Source organism: Elephas maximus, chromosome X (genome assembly GCF_024166365.1).
Source record: "Elephas maximus indicus isolate mEleMax1 chromosome X, mEleMax1 primary haplotype, whole genome shotgun sequence".
Taxonomy (NCBI): Eukaryota; Metazoa; Chordata; class Mammalia; order Proboscidea; family Elephantidae; genus Elephas; species Elephas maximus.
The window spans coordinates 157,506,135-157,519,183 of NC_064846.1; positions in this window are offsets into that span (position 1 = coordinate 157,506,135).

Consider the following 13,049-nt stretch of genomic DNA (forward strand, 5'->3'; position numbering starts at 1 on the left):
AATTATTTGTAGAAATAATTTGAGGCCCAAGTTGATGTTATCTTCCGCTAGAAAGGATTTTCATTTGCTTTTTTCAAGATCAATTTAGCCCAAGTTCAAGACTTGAGATTTTCTAAATAAGCCACATCCAGTTCACCATTACTCCTAGGAAGTGTATACGTGTGTGTGTGTGTGTGTGTGTGTGTGTTGGGGAGCAGGGGGATGGTTTACCAGGGTCTCTTTGGCAGGTCCTGTTCTCTGGCTTTTGTCCCTTTAGCCCCACAAGGTTGCCAAAGTGACAGCTTACCCTCTCAGTTGTCTCTTCAGATCAGCTAATGAGCCCAGGACAAAAATGGCCCAGAGTGCCAAGCCCACCATTTTGGATTTTCATTCTCTTCTGGATCATATCCCAGTAATTTATCATTGTTTTCTTAGCTTTTTGGTGATTTTAAGAAGATGTTTAATATGCTGTGTTCGGCAGGAAAGTTGATTTTAATTACCTAGTGTGCCATTGCTGAAACTGGAAGTGTTATTTTTTAATATCTCCTGAAACAGTGTTTCTCAAAACAAGAAACAATTTTTCTCAAAACATACAGATCCAAATCACATGTTTTGTTTATTAAATTGAGATTCCAGGGCTGTCATCTCAGGCTTCACTTCAATCTGTGGCACTAAAACCAGTAATCTGTATTTTTGATAGGTTCTCAGACTATAATAATGAAGACTTAAGTTTAAGAAATTCTGCCCCAAAGCTTAGCCCAGTGCTTAGTGATAGGCTTTTGTGGAATACTATTTGATTGATTCCTGTGTAAAGGGCAGGTAGGGCCAAAGAAAGGTGAATAAACATCCCAATTGGAATCTGGTCAATGTTTAAATTTCCTATCCTCTCACCATTTGAAACAATCCTCCTTAAGACAAAAAAACAAAAAACCAAACCCATTGCTGTCGAGTCGATTCCAACTCATAGCAACCCTAAAGAAAAGAGCAGAATTGCCCCATGGGGTTTCCAAGGAGCACATGGTGGATTTGAACTGCCAACCTTTAGGTTAGCAGCCACAGCTCTTAACCACTACACCACCAGGGCTTCCTCCTTAAGACAAGGGGATCCCAAAGAAAAACTCTCAAGAACAAAGCCCCTATCTGGAGCCAGAGTCTAGCCCTGTCCCATGTATCCATCTAAGGAGTACTGTTCATTTTGATCAGTCATGGCAGTGTTACCTCAATGTGCGTGTTGGTCACTAGTGAAAGGTTCGAGAAGGAAGTTTGGGTACCTTGACCCGAAATTCACTGGTGAATCTAATTATGCACTAGCCTCAACAACAACAACAAAAGTCTGCAAACCCATTTCTTTTAAGAAATAATGGCAAATATCAAATATAAGTAGTAAAGTTTTCTCAATATTATTATTTGGTAAAATAAGAAGTTGCTAACACCACATTGGTCTTCAACATTATCTTGAAATTTCACTGGTCCAAGAAATCTGTAGATCTAGGAATCACTGACTTACAGCTCCTCAAGTCCCCCCAGATCCCAGCATTCAGTCTGCCCGCTAAAAGTCTCTGCAAATAGCAGGCGGATCTGCATTCCACACTGTCAGGAACATGATTAATTGTCTATTTGGATTAGCCAACAGGATCTATGCTCCCACGTTTCTCTGACACAGTGACTTAAATTTCTTAGCTTTTGTGATGCTTCTGAGTTACAATTCTTTCCCAAATGTTTGTCTTTGCTTTCTCGCGGGGATAAAAAACACAGCCAAGCAGTTGGTGAGCAACACCACAGATTTCTCCTCTCTGCGCCACCGTCTAGTGTCTTAAATTGTATTTAACTTTTAAAGGGAAAGGTTTGTGTGAGTTTTTGTGTTTTCCACAGCTGAACACTCTTAATATGGAAACGTGATCATGTTACACACCTCAGGTCTCAATAGAAAGTTTCAGAAAATTTGAGCTTTTTAATCAGATGGTCTTGCTCTCTACTCAGAAAATGAAATTCCATGGGGAGCCTGCTCCTCAGAGCAGGCTTTGTTCGTTTATAATATTCGTTTTCTTTTATTTCTCTCTAACCAAGAGGACACTTTTCAAAAACTCTGAATAGGGAGGATGGTATTACAAACGGGCTTTTATGAGACCTGAAATAATCAGGTGTTTTTAAAACTATCAGTTGGAGAGTGGTTTGTATGCGAACTGTGGTAAATTCCTTAAAGTTAAGCCAACTCCGAATATGCTTTATCAATGAAATAGTGTTTATCATTTCAGTAACCTAATCTGAGAGCACACATTTCACGGGCTATAGTAGGCTGATAACCTATAATGACTGAAGAATACTTACCACCTACCCTATGGTTTCATTTACCAAGATTCATCTGTTTCAGGCCTAGTTAAACTCATCTAGATTTTGATTCTGAGGAAAATGTAGTTAGTGAGTAATGAGACGCCTGTAAAATCTCTAGGATTGGATCATCGTCATAATTTTAGGTGTTCATTTGTGTTTGGAAGGCAGAAACCTGAACTTGTTTTAAATTCCCATCTTTTATTTCTCTAGGCTCTTTATAAACCCATTCACGGTTCTGTAGGTAATTCCATTGGCTCTCACCAGACTGGGCTTGTGTCTGTTAAGGTGGGTGGGATGTAAGTAGTGTCTGACTGACTTTACGAAAAATTACCCTAACTTGGAAACAAGGCCAGAGGATGGTTGCCTGTCCTTTCGATAGCCCACGAAGCTTTATTTGAAGGGCTTTATCAATGGACCCCCTGAGGATTACTGTATTCAATTCTTTAGGAGAGTGCACTATTGCCTGATTTACCCTTTTACTCTTGATTAAGGCCCAGACATGTTATCACATAGATTTTTGTCTGGTAGAGACGCAAATGACTTTTGTAGTAGAAGAGATAACCCCAAAGATTACAGTTTTGTTACTCTGTTTTGTTTCTAATCTAGCAAATTTATCTCAGCGTTCTTTTCCATTTTGAAAATATAATCCTCTGTCTCTTGAAATCTCCTTTGTATCAAGATTTAGAAACCTGCTGGTTTTCTCATTAATGCATAAAACCTGTTACATGTGTTCATCCTATATATCATTAGGGTCATGTTTTTGAAGAAAAAAGTCTGTTTCTGTAAAGAAAAGAGATGGATCTCACGAGACACTGAGGAAATGAATCTCGTTAGTTTAGTTCATCCAATCTTACCTCTCTGGGAAACCCACTTTATAAATACAAAACCCATGCATTTTGATTTCCTCCTTTAAACCCTATTTCCTGGTGGCCTGATGACAGAGTCATCAAGCTTATTGTCCCAGGAAAGAATGGAAAGACAGGTGCTGCCTAGAACAGAGAGGCCATTGATCAGCTTTGAATTCCAAAGATTTTCTTAACTTCTTTTTAGTAAAACAATGTATTTAAAACCCAGACTTTGGAGAAAGGGATTTCTACACAACAAAGCTTCTGTTTTAACACACAGGCCTTGCGCAGTAGTTAAGAACTCGGCCGGTAACCAAATAACCAAAAGGTTGGCAGTTCGAATTCACCAGGTGCTCCTTGGAAATTCTACGGGGCAGTTCTACTCTGTCCTACAGGGTGGCTATGAGTCAGAATCGACTTGAGAGCAACAGGTGTGTGTGGGGGGTGTGTGTGTGTGGGGGGGGGTGTGGGGTGTGTGTGTGGGGGGGGTGTGTGTTGTGTGTGGTGTGTGTGGGGTGTGTGTGTGTGTGTGTGTGTGTGTGTGTGTAGAGGCCTCTCAGGCCAAGAGGAAAACCCAGCCTTTCAGGACTTGGGGTTGTAAGGAAAAGAAAGGGAGAGCAGAGTCAGAGAAGCAGGTCATGAATTTGTCCTGATCGCCTCCTTCTGGAATGAAGTTTTTAGGGCAGGAAGTGTGTCAGCTAGGGTGCTGGGAAGGAAGGGGAGGCTTGGATCCCTCTTCACAGGCATACCTTGTTTTATTGTGCTTCGCAGATAATTGTATTTTTTTACAAATTGAAGGTTTGTGGCAACCCTGCCTCAGCAAGTCTATTGGTGCCATTTTTCCAACAGCCTGTATTCACTTCTGTTTCTGTGTCACGTTTTGGTAATTTTTGCAATACTTCAAACTTTTTCATTTTATCTGTTATGTTAAGATGCTACTACTGTAATTTTTTGGGGTGCCACAAGCTGTGCCCATATAAGACGGAGAACTTAATCAATAAATGTTGTGTGCGTTCTGACTGCTCCACTGACCGGAAGTTCACCCATCTCTCTCCCTCTCTTTGGCCTCCCTATTCCCTAAGACACGACACTATTGAAATAAGGCTAATTAATAACCCTAAAATGGCCTCTAAGTGTTCAAGTGAAAGGGATAGTCCCACATCTTTCACTTTAAATCAAAAGCTAGAAATGATTAAGCTTATTGAGGAAGGCATATCTAAAGCAGAGATAAGCTGAAAGTTGGGCCTCTTGTGCCAAACAGTTAGCCAAGTTGTGAATGCAAAGGAAAAATTCTTGAAGGAAATTAAAAGCGCTACTCCAGTGAACACGCGAATGATAAGAAAGGGAAATAGGCTTATTCCTGATTTGGAGAAAGTTTTAGTGGTCTGGATAGAAGATCCAAATCAGCCACAACATTCCCTTAAACCAAAGCCTAATCCAGAGCAAGGGCCTAACTCTCTTCAATTCTGTGAAGGCTGAGAGGGGCAAGAAAGCCGAAGATAAGTTTGAAGCTAGCAGAAGTTGGTTCACGAGGTTTGAGGAAAGGAGCCGCCTCCATAACATAAAAGTGCAAGGCGCAGCAGCAAGTTATCCAGAAGCTCTAGCTAAGATAATTGATGAAGGCGGCTACACTAAACAACAGATTTTCAGTATAGATGAAACAGCCTTCTGTTGGAAGAAGATGCCATCTAGGGCTTTCATAGCTGGAGAGAAGTCAATGCCTAGCTTCAAAGCGTCAAAGGACTGGCTGACTCTCTTGTTAGGGGAAAATGGAGCTGGTGACTTTGAAACCAATGCTCATTTGCCATTCCGAAAATCTTAAGGCTCTTAAGAATTATGCTAAACCTACTCTGCCTGTGCTCTATAAATGGAACAACAAGCTGGACGAAGCACATCTGTTTACAACACGGTTTACTGAATATTTTAAGCCCACTGTTGAGACCTACTGCTCAGAAAAAAAAGATTCCTTTCAAAATATTACTGCTCATTGACAATGCACCTGGTCTCCCTAGAGCTCTGATGGAGATGTACAAGGAGATTAATGTCGTTTTCATGCCTGCTAACACAACATCCATTCTGCAGCCCATGGATCAAGGAGTAATTTTGACCTTAAAGTCTTGTTATTTAAGAAATACATTTCGTAAGGCTAATGGAGTCCTGGTGGTGCAGTGGTTAAGAGCTCACCTGTGAACCAAAAGGTTGGCAGTTTGAATCCACCAGCCACTCCTTGGAAACCCCACAGGGCAGTTATACTCTGTCCTATAAGGTTGCTCTGAGCCAGAATCAACTTGATGGCAAAGGGTTATAGCTGCCATAGATAGTGATTCCTCCGATGGATCTGTGCAAAGTAAATTGAAACCCTTCTGGAAAGGATTCACCATTCTAGATGCCTTAAAAATATTTGTGATTCATGGGAGGAAGTCAAAATATCAACATTAACAGGAGTTTGGAAGAAGTTGATTCTAACCCTTATGGATGACTTTGAGGGGTTCAAGACTTCCGTGGAGGAAGTAACTGCAGATGTGGTGGGAATAGCAAAAGAACTAGAATTAGAAGTGGAGCCTGAAGATGTGACTGAACTGCTGCAATCTCTTGATAAAACTTTAACAGATGAGGAGTTGCTTCTTATGGCTGATTAGAGAAAGTGATTTCTTGAGATGGAATCTGCTTCTGGTGAAGATGCTGAGAACATTGTTGAAATGACAACAAAGGATTTAGAATACTACATAAACTTAGTTGCTAAAGCAGCGACAGGATTTGAGAGGATCAACTCTAATTTTGAAAGAAGTTCTACCGTGGGTAAAATGCTATCAAACAGCATCGCATGCTACAGAGAAATCTTTTGTGAAAGGAAGAGTCGATGTGACAAACTTCATTGTAGTCTTATTTTAAGAAATTCCCTCAGCCAGCTCAACCTTCAGCAACCACCACACTGATCAGTCAGTATCCATCAACATCAAGGCAAGACCCTCCAGCAGCAAAAAGATTATGACTCGCTGAAGGCTCAGATGATAGTTAGCATTTTTCAGCAATAAAGTATTTTTTAATTAAGTTATGTACATTGTTTTTTTAGACATAATGCTATTGCACATGTAACAGACTACCTAAACCAAAAACCCATTGCCGTCAAGTCGATTCCCACTCATAGTGACCCTACAGGACACAGCAGAACTGCCCTGCAGGGTTTCCAACGAGTGGGTAGTAGATTTGAACTGCTGACCTTTTGGATAACAGCTGAGCTCTTAACCATTGAGCCACTAGGGCTCCTAGTAGACTACAGTATAGTGTAAGCATAAATTTTATATGCACTGGGAAATAAAAAAATTTGTGTGACTCACTTTATTGAGATATTTGCTTTATTGTGGTGGTCTAGAACTGAACCCACAATATCTCCAGGGTAGGCCTGTACTTTGGAAGGATTAACACCTGCCCTTTGCCTGCATGAGATCACAGGATCCACCGGCCTCCCTCACACAGCCCTTTACCATCTTGGAGAGGAGCAGAGGGAAGGGTTGGAACTCTTACTGGTTCACAGTATTTCACTGAGACATCCAAGCAGAGGCACTTTACCTACAAAATGTTTAATATTTGCAAAATTTTAAATTATGGGACTGAATTGAGATGAATAAATTCGACCCCCTCCCGGCCCCTTGCTACCTAGTAGGTGAGGCTTTTCAGGGAAATCAGCAGATACAGAGAAATAAGGAAGCTACATTTTCTTTGCCCAGCTGAGTACATTGTGAGTAAATCTGAAACTGCTGCGTATGTATCACATGTTCTTGCATCCTCTCTTTGCCATACACAATCAACAAACACATTCTTACTCTCTGATTTCACAAAGACCATGTCCTTTTTTTTTTTTGGTTTCTGATCTCCATCTGGCACATATGTGCACTTTCTACAATGCTTGTGTGTATCCAGATAGAGCCTGTCACAGACTTTAGCAGCAGGTGCCAGGAGGATGACCACTGGGAGTAGAAATTTCTTTCTCCTTATAGCTCTTCCAGTATCTGTTTACTCAATTTTGAGCCTGTTAGGAGCCTTTCACCAAATATAACCTGTTCTACCCACTTCTTCCCCTTCGGGTTGGGTAAGGCCATGTGACTAATCATGGCCGTTGTGTAATGGGTGTTACTTCCAGGCCAGAGCATTTTGTTGCTGATTTGCAACTCTCCAGAGTTTTTTTTTTTCCTTTGCCATTGTAGGTGCGTCAGAGTTGTATCCTGTCACCATACTTATTCAATCTGTTTGCTGAGCAAAATAACCCGAGGAGCTGGATGATATGAAGAAGAACACAGCATCAGGATTGGAAGAAGACTCATTAACAACTTGCGATATGCAGATGACACAGCCTGGCTTGCTGTGATCATTAAGGTTGTGTGTCAACTTGTCTGGGCCATGATTCTCAGTGGTTTGGCAGTTATGATGTAGTTTGGCAGTCGTGTGATGATATAATCACTTCCATGATGAGATCTGATATAATGTGACCACTTCCATGATGGGATCTGCTATGAGTAGCCAATCAGTGTAAAGGGAGTTTCCTTGGGAGTATGGCCTGCATGCAATATAGGTGAACTTTCTGGCAAGGCTCACAGGCTTTTGCTTGCTCTGGATCCTGCAGCTGTTCGTCTGACCTCTGGTTCTTGGGACTTAAGGTAGCAGCTTAACTGCTGTCTTACCTGCCGGTCTTGGGATTCGTCAGTCTCTGCAGCCTGTGAGCCAGGAGAAGACTTCAGTCATAAGATTTCAAAGTCACTTTTTAAACACCAACAGTTAACTCAAAAAGAAGAAATTAGAGAATGGGAGCAGGCCAGATGTCATCAAGATCCAACCACTAGATTAGGGACTGGGCCTATAACAAACCTGTTTTACCTGAGTGTCTGCATGTCCTTATGGTTTAGAGTTTTTTTTTTTTTTTTTTTACGTATGATATAGGGATTAAAGAAGATGACCCAATTCAGGCTTTGGCAAATTACTGCTGGGGAGATTTTTCCACCACAGTGGACCACATCCTTTTTCATAGTTTTGATTGTCCTCCTACTGTCTTAGCTTGCATTTTAGGTCCTATGAAGTGGGGTATTGTTGTAGATGATAAGCAACCTTTTAATATGCTTATAGAGAATTTTTCTTTTCCCAAAGGAGTTGCTGCCAAGGATTTACTTGAGCATGAGAAATCAGCCTCATACGAAGAAATGGAGAAATGGAAAAGATCGGGTTGCTCTCAGTGTCCCACCTCTGGAATATGGATAGGTCCTAACGAGAAATTAGTTCTCCGCAAATCTTTACAAATCCCCATGCCAGCAGCATTACATGCGAACACCTGTTTGGGAACAGACAAAATGATGGAAATCTTAAAATAGTATTCGTGGGGGTATTTTTATGAGACTGCTGACTATGTGGCATCCCATTGCCCTATTTGTGCTCAATTTAATTCAGCTAAACCCTACAAACCTCTGCCTGGAAGGTACTCCCTGCATTCAGGACCTAAGCTTGAATAGCAAGCTGATTTTATTCAGCTCCCACCATCAAATGGTTATAAATTTGTATTAGTGATGATTTGTAGGTTTTCTCACTGGGTAGAAGCTTTTCCTGGTTGTCAAGCTACTGTCCACCTTTGTGACCAAGAAGCTTCTCAAAAATATCATCCCCACTTGGGGAGTCCTGAAGGTCCTTTGTAACAACTGGTGTATGCATTTAATTAAAGAAATATGCAAAAAGTTTCCTATCTTCCAGAGGTTTCACTGTCCTTATTATCCTCAATTCTCTGGCCTAGTTGAAAGAACTAATGATATACTAAAAACTCAATTAGCCAAACTTTCCAAATCTTTACAATTACCTTGGACTAAAGTGTTACCTCTAGTTCTCTTAAATTTGAGAACTACTCCATTGGGATCCCACAAATTAATCCCTCATAAAATTATTACTGGGCGGCCAATGGTCCTCCTTTATTGGGCAACCTGTCCTGAATCAAACTGAACTCAATCTGACTTGTTCCAGTATTGCAAGTCATTAATTCAGTATTCTAAGGAATACCCTTCACAAGTTAAAGATCCTTCTGTTAAGCAGAAACAAAAGTGTACAAGCTACCCACTATTCAGCCCGAAAACCAAAAAAACCCAACTCACTGCCATCGAAGGAATGTCTTTTGGGCAAGCAACTGAAAGTGTGGACCAACTTGTATTTTGGGAGAACATTCCTTAATCTAAAAAACTGTGATATTACAAAAGTTCTACAGACATCCTAAACAGCCACCTTTTCTCTATATCTCATTTTGAGTTAAAAACAAAAAGTGAACTTTAAGAAACACTATTCAGTATAAGAAATACTTTACACAGTGAAACCTGTGAGAGCTGGAATTCAATGGGACTGCTTTGTTTTTCTGGGTCTCACAAGTTTTCCACCTTTGACAAGGTGTGGTCTTGCCACTTTTCTATTGCTCTCTATTAGTGGAAAATATTTGAGTTCTCCTTCTCTGACAGATTTCCACCTTACATAGGTTCCGTCTGTCACAGGTTTTACTGTACCACAAGTATGTTAAGGTTATAAATTGCTAAAATCAAAACCAGCTTGATTTCCCCCCTAGTAAGGGAGATCCTGTGTGTTGCTTTACCTCCACAGAGCTTGATGTTCAAAAAAGATGTTAGGAAGTCACTTTGTATGTTAAACAAAACAACTTTACTTTTCAGGTTGTGTCCAGTTGTTTCCTTTGGAACTCATTTCACACCACCACTCTCCAAAATGTGCTAGAGGTTGCAGTTGGGTTCAACCCTTCAAGTTGCATCTATTATGGGTGCCCTGGCTTGAAGTAGACATATGCTGGTTGAAGTGTAGCCTTTCTTCCTAGGAATAGGTGGTTACCACATTTCTGACACACTCCTTGAATGTTTGGCTCCAGGAGTGGGACAGGCAGCATGTGGTCCAGCAGCAGCTCCTGCAAGAGAAGGCGAGTCTAGGCCTTTGAGTTTCCTGGGGCTGCTCCTGACTGACCGTATTCCCCTCTGAGCTCTGAAGCCAAGTTTACCCTTGGAGCTCTGTTGCTTTACAGAGGTGGAGGCAGGGGGACGCTAGTAAAACCAAACCCATTGCTGTGGAATTGATTCCAACTCATTGCAACCCTATATAGGGCAGAGTAGAACTGCCCCATAGGGTTTCCAAGGCTGTGATCTTTCTGGAAGCAGATTGCCATTTTATCTTTCTCTCACAGTGCAGCTGGTGGGTTCAAACTGCTGACCTTACAGTTAGCAGCAGAGTGCTTAACTACTGCACTACCAACCAGGGTTCCTTAGTGAGCTGAGAAGGGACCTGAAAACCTACACCTTTTGAAAGTCACTAGTAGGTGGCAGGGCTAAAACCTGGACCCAAAATATTTCTTGCTCTATGTTTTCTCTTTTTATCCTTTAATGTTTACAGGAATTATATAACAACCAAATAGCGAGGCAAATGCATTTCCAGTGTACTCAGATGACACCAAGGATTGATGATCAATCATCTGAAAAGTTCATCATTACCATAACATGACAAGTACATTTTATTTTTCTCAGGGGAGGAAAAAAAATACCATGACCAAACTCTCCTTCACCTATTATAATAGACAAGATCTCTTCCTCTCATCAAAAATATCTACAGATGTTTCTACAGTGGGCAGGGAACTAACTCTACATGCCTAATATTCATGTGCCTGTTGTACTTCCAGCCTGTGGAATCTTCTTAATTTCACTCTGGCTCCCATTGCAATAGTAGAAAGAAAAATTATGCTCATACATCTCCTTTTCGCCAATAGTGGAGAGAAGGGGTGAAAGTGGAGTGTACAAGACTAAGAAGGGGGATCATTTTTTTTTTTACTTGGGAGGGGCCTGTATCCATCCATTCAAGAGATCTTAGTGAGTACTGTTATGAACCACTATGAGGGTAGCAATGCCAAGAGAAAGCATGTGGTCACGGTCCTCGAAGAGTTTATAAACCAGGAAAGGAAAAAGGATGCATGAGCTTGCCCATGGGTGTCACGAGCACAAATGTTTAGAAAACCCAGGAAAGAGAAATATTAAATTGTGGTGCAAGATAAAAAAACACAGGACTTGGGGCTAAAAACCCTGAGTTCTCATCCTGGTATTTTTATACACTAACTGTGTGATCTTAGCCAAGTCATTTAACTTCAGTAAATGTCCTCACCTAGAGAAAATGATAACCTACCTTGTAAAGTTATCGGGAGAATTAAGAGATAATGCATATGAAAGCCATTTAGTTAAATGTATGGTGTGGTACAAAATAAGTTCTCGTGGGGGTGACAAGTGAATGTCTCATAAGGACATTTGAACTGGTGATTTGAACTGGTCCTGAAAGAGTAGGGAATAGCATTTATTGAGTGCCTACTGCGTGCCAGGAGCTCCCGTGTAATACAAACCATTAACATGCTTGGTTGATAACCAAAATGTTGGAAGTTCAAGTCCATGGAGAGGTATCTCAGAAGAAAGGCAGGTGATCTATTTCTGAAAACTCAGCCATTGAAAACCCTAAGGAGCACAGTTCTACTGACACACATGGGGTTGCCATGAGTCAGAGTCACCTCCCTGACAAATGGTTTTACTGTGTGCCACCACAGTATCTATAGCAAAATTTTGAAGGTATTATCCTCATTTTGAGGAGCCTTGGTGATGCAGTGGTTAAAACACTTGGCTGTTAACCAAAAGGTCGGCAGTTCAAACCTACCAGCTGCTCCACGGGAGAAATATGTGGTGGCCTGCTTTTGTAAAGATTTACAGCCTTAGATACCCTATGGGGCAGTTCTACTCTTCCCTATAGGATCACTATGAGGCAGAATTGACTCGATGGCAGTGGGTTTGGTTTGGTATCCTCATTTCACAGATGAAGAGATATAATTTGCCCAAACTCAAAAAGCTGCTTTCTCAAATTCATCCTTTCTACTCATAGGAAGTTATGAAATAAAAAGTTGTTGAGATCAGAAATAGAATAAAATAGAAAATAAAAACGTAGAGATGATCAATAAATTCAGAAGCTGTTTTTTTAAAAAAAACTTTACTTTGAAATTATTTGAAACAAAAGTTTCAAAAGCAGTACCAAAAACTCAATACTCTTCACCCGGATTCAATAATTGTTAACATTTTGCCACACTTGCTTTATCACCCCTTTGAACCATTTGAGAGTACGTTTCAGACATCATGCCCTTTATTCCTATACTTTAGCCTGTGTTTCCTAAGAATTTACATAAACACAGGACATTCTCAAAATCAGAAAATGCAATGCCATCATCCCAGAGCTGAGCTCCCTGCGCCTGTTTCTGAAGTACTGCACCTTAAGCTGGCAGATCTTAATATTAACTGGAAGCCTGGTTGGCTAAGCTTCTTGCAGTTAAGTGAGGAGCCCGTCTTACTCAACAAAGACTTCTATAGCACCTGCTCTGTGCCAAGGATGGTTAGGCACTTGATGACTGATGGAAACCCAAGTGAAGCTCCCTATCAAACCTACAGACAACTATACCTATGCCCATCTTTCCTCTTTTCCTCCTTCCAGAAAGGGCAATCCTCTTATCAAAGGCTATGGCTCTAAATTGAGTTGCTCCAAATTGAACTGCCCCTATTCTGGTGTTTCCTGTATCTGTTAATGGCATTAACTATCTATTTAACTGTCTACTCCAGAAAGCTGGAGTCTTCTTAACTCCTTCCTGAACCTAACTTTCTACATCTGACCATCAAATGCAGTGGATGCTACATTTGAGTTTGTCCTGTCTTTCGATCTCTACTGCCACCATCCCATTCTATGTCACCATCGTCTCTTGCTGGGGATTACTGAAATAGTCTCCTAATCAATTTCTTTGCCTCTAGACTTGTTTCCCTCTAATCCATCCTTTACTCTCAGGCAGTATGATCCATTCAAAAT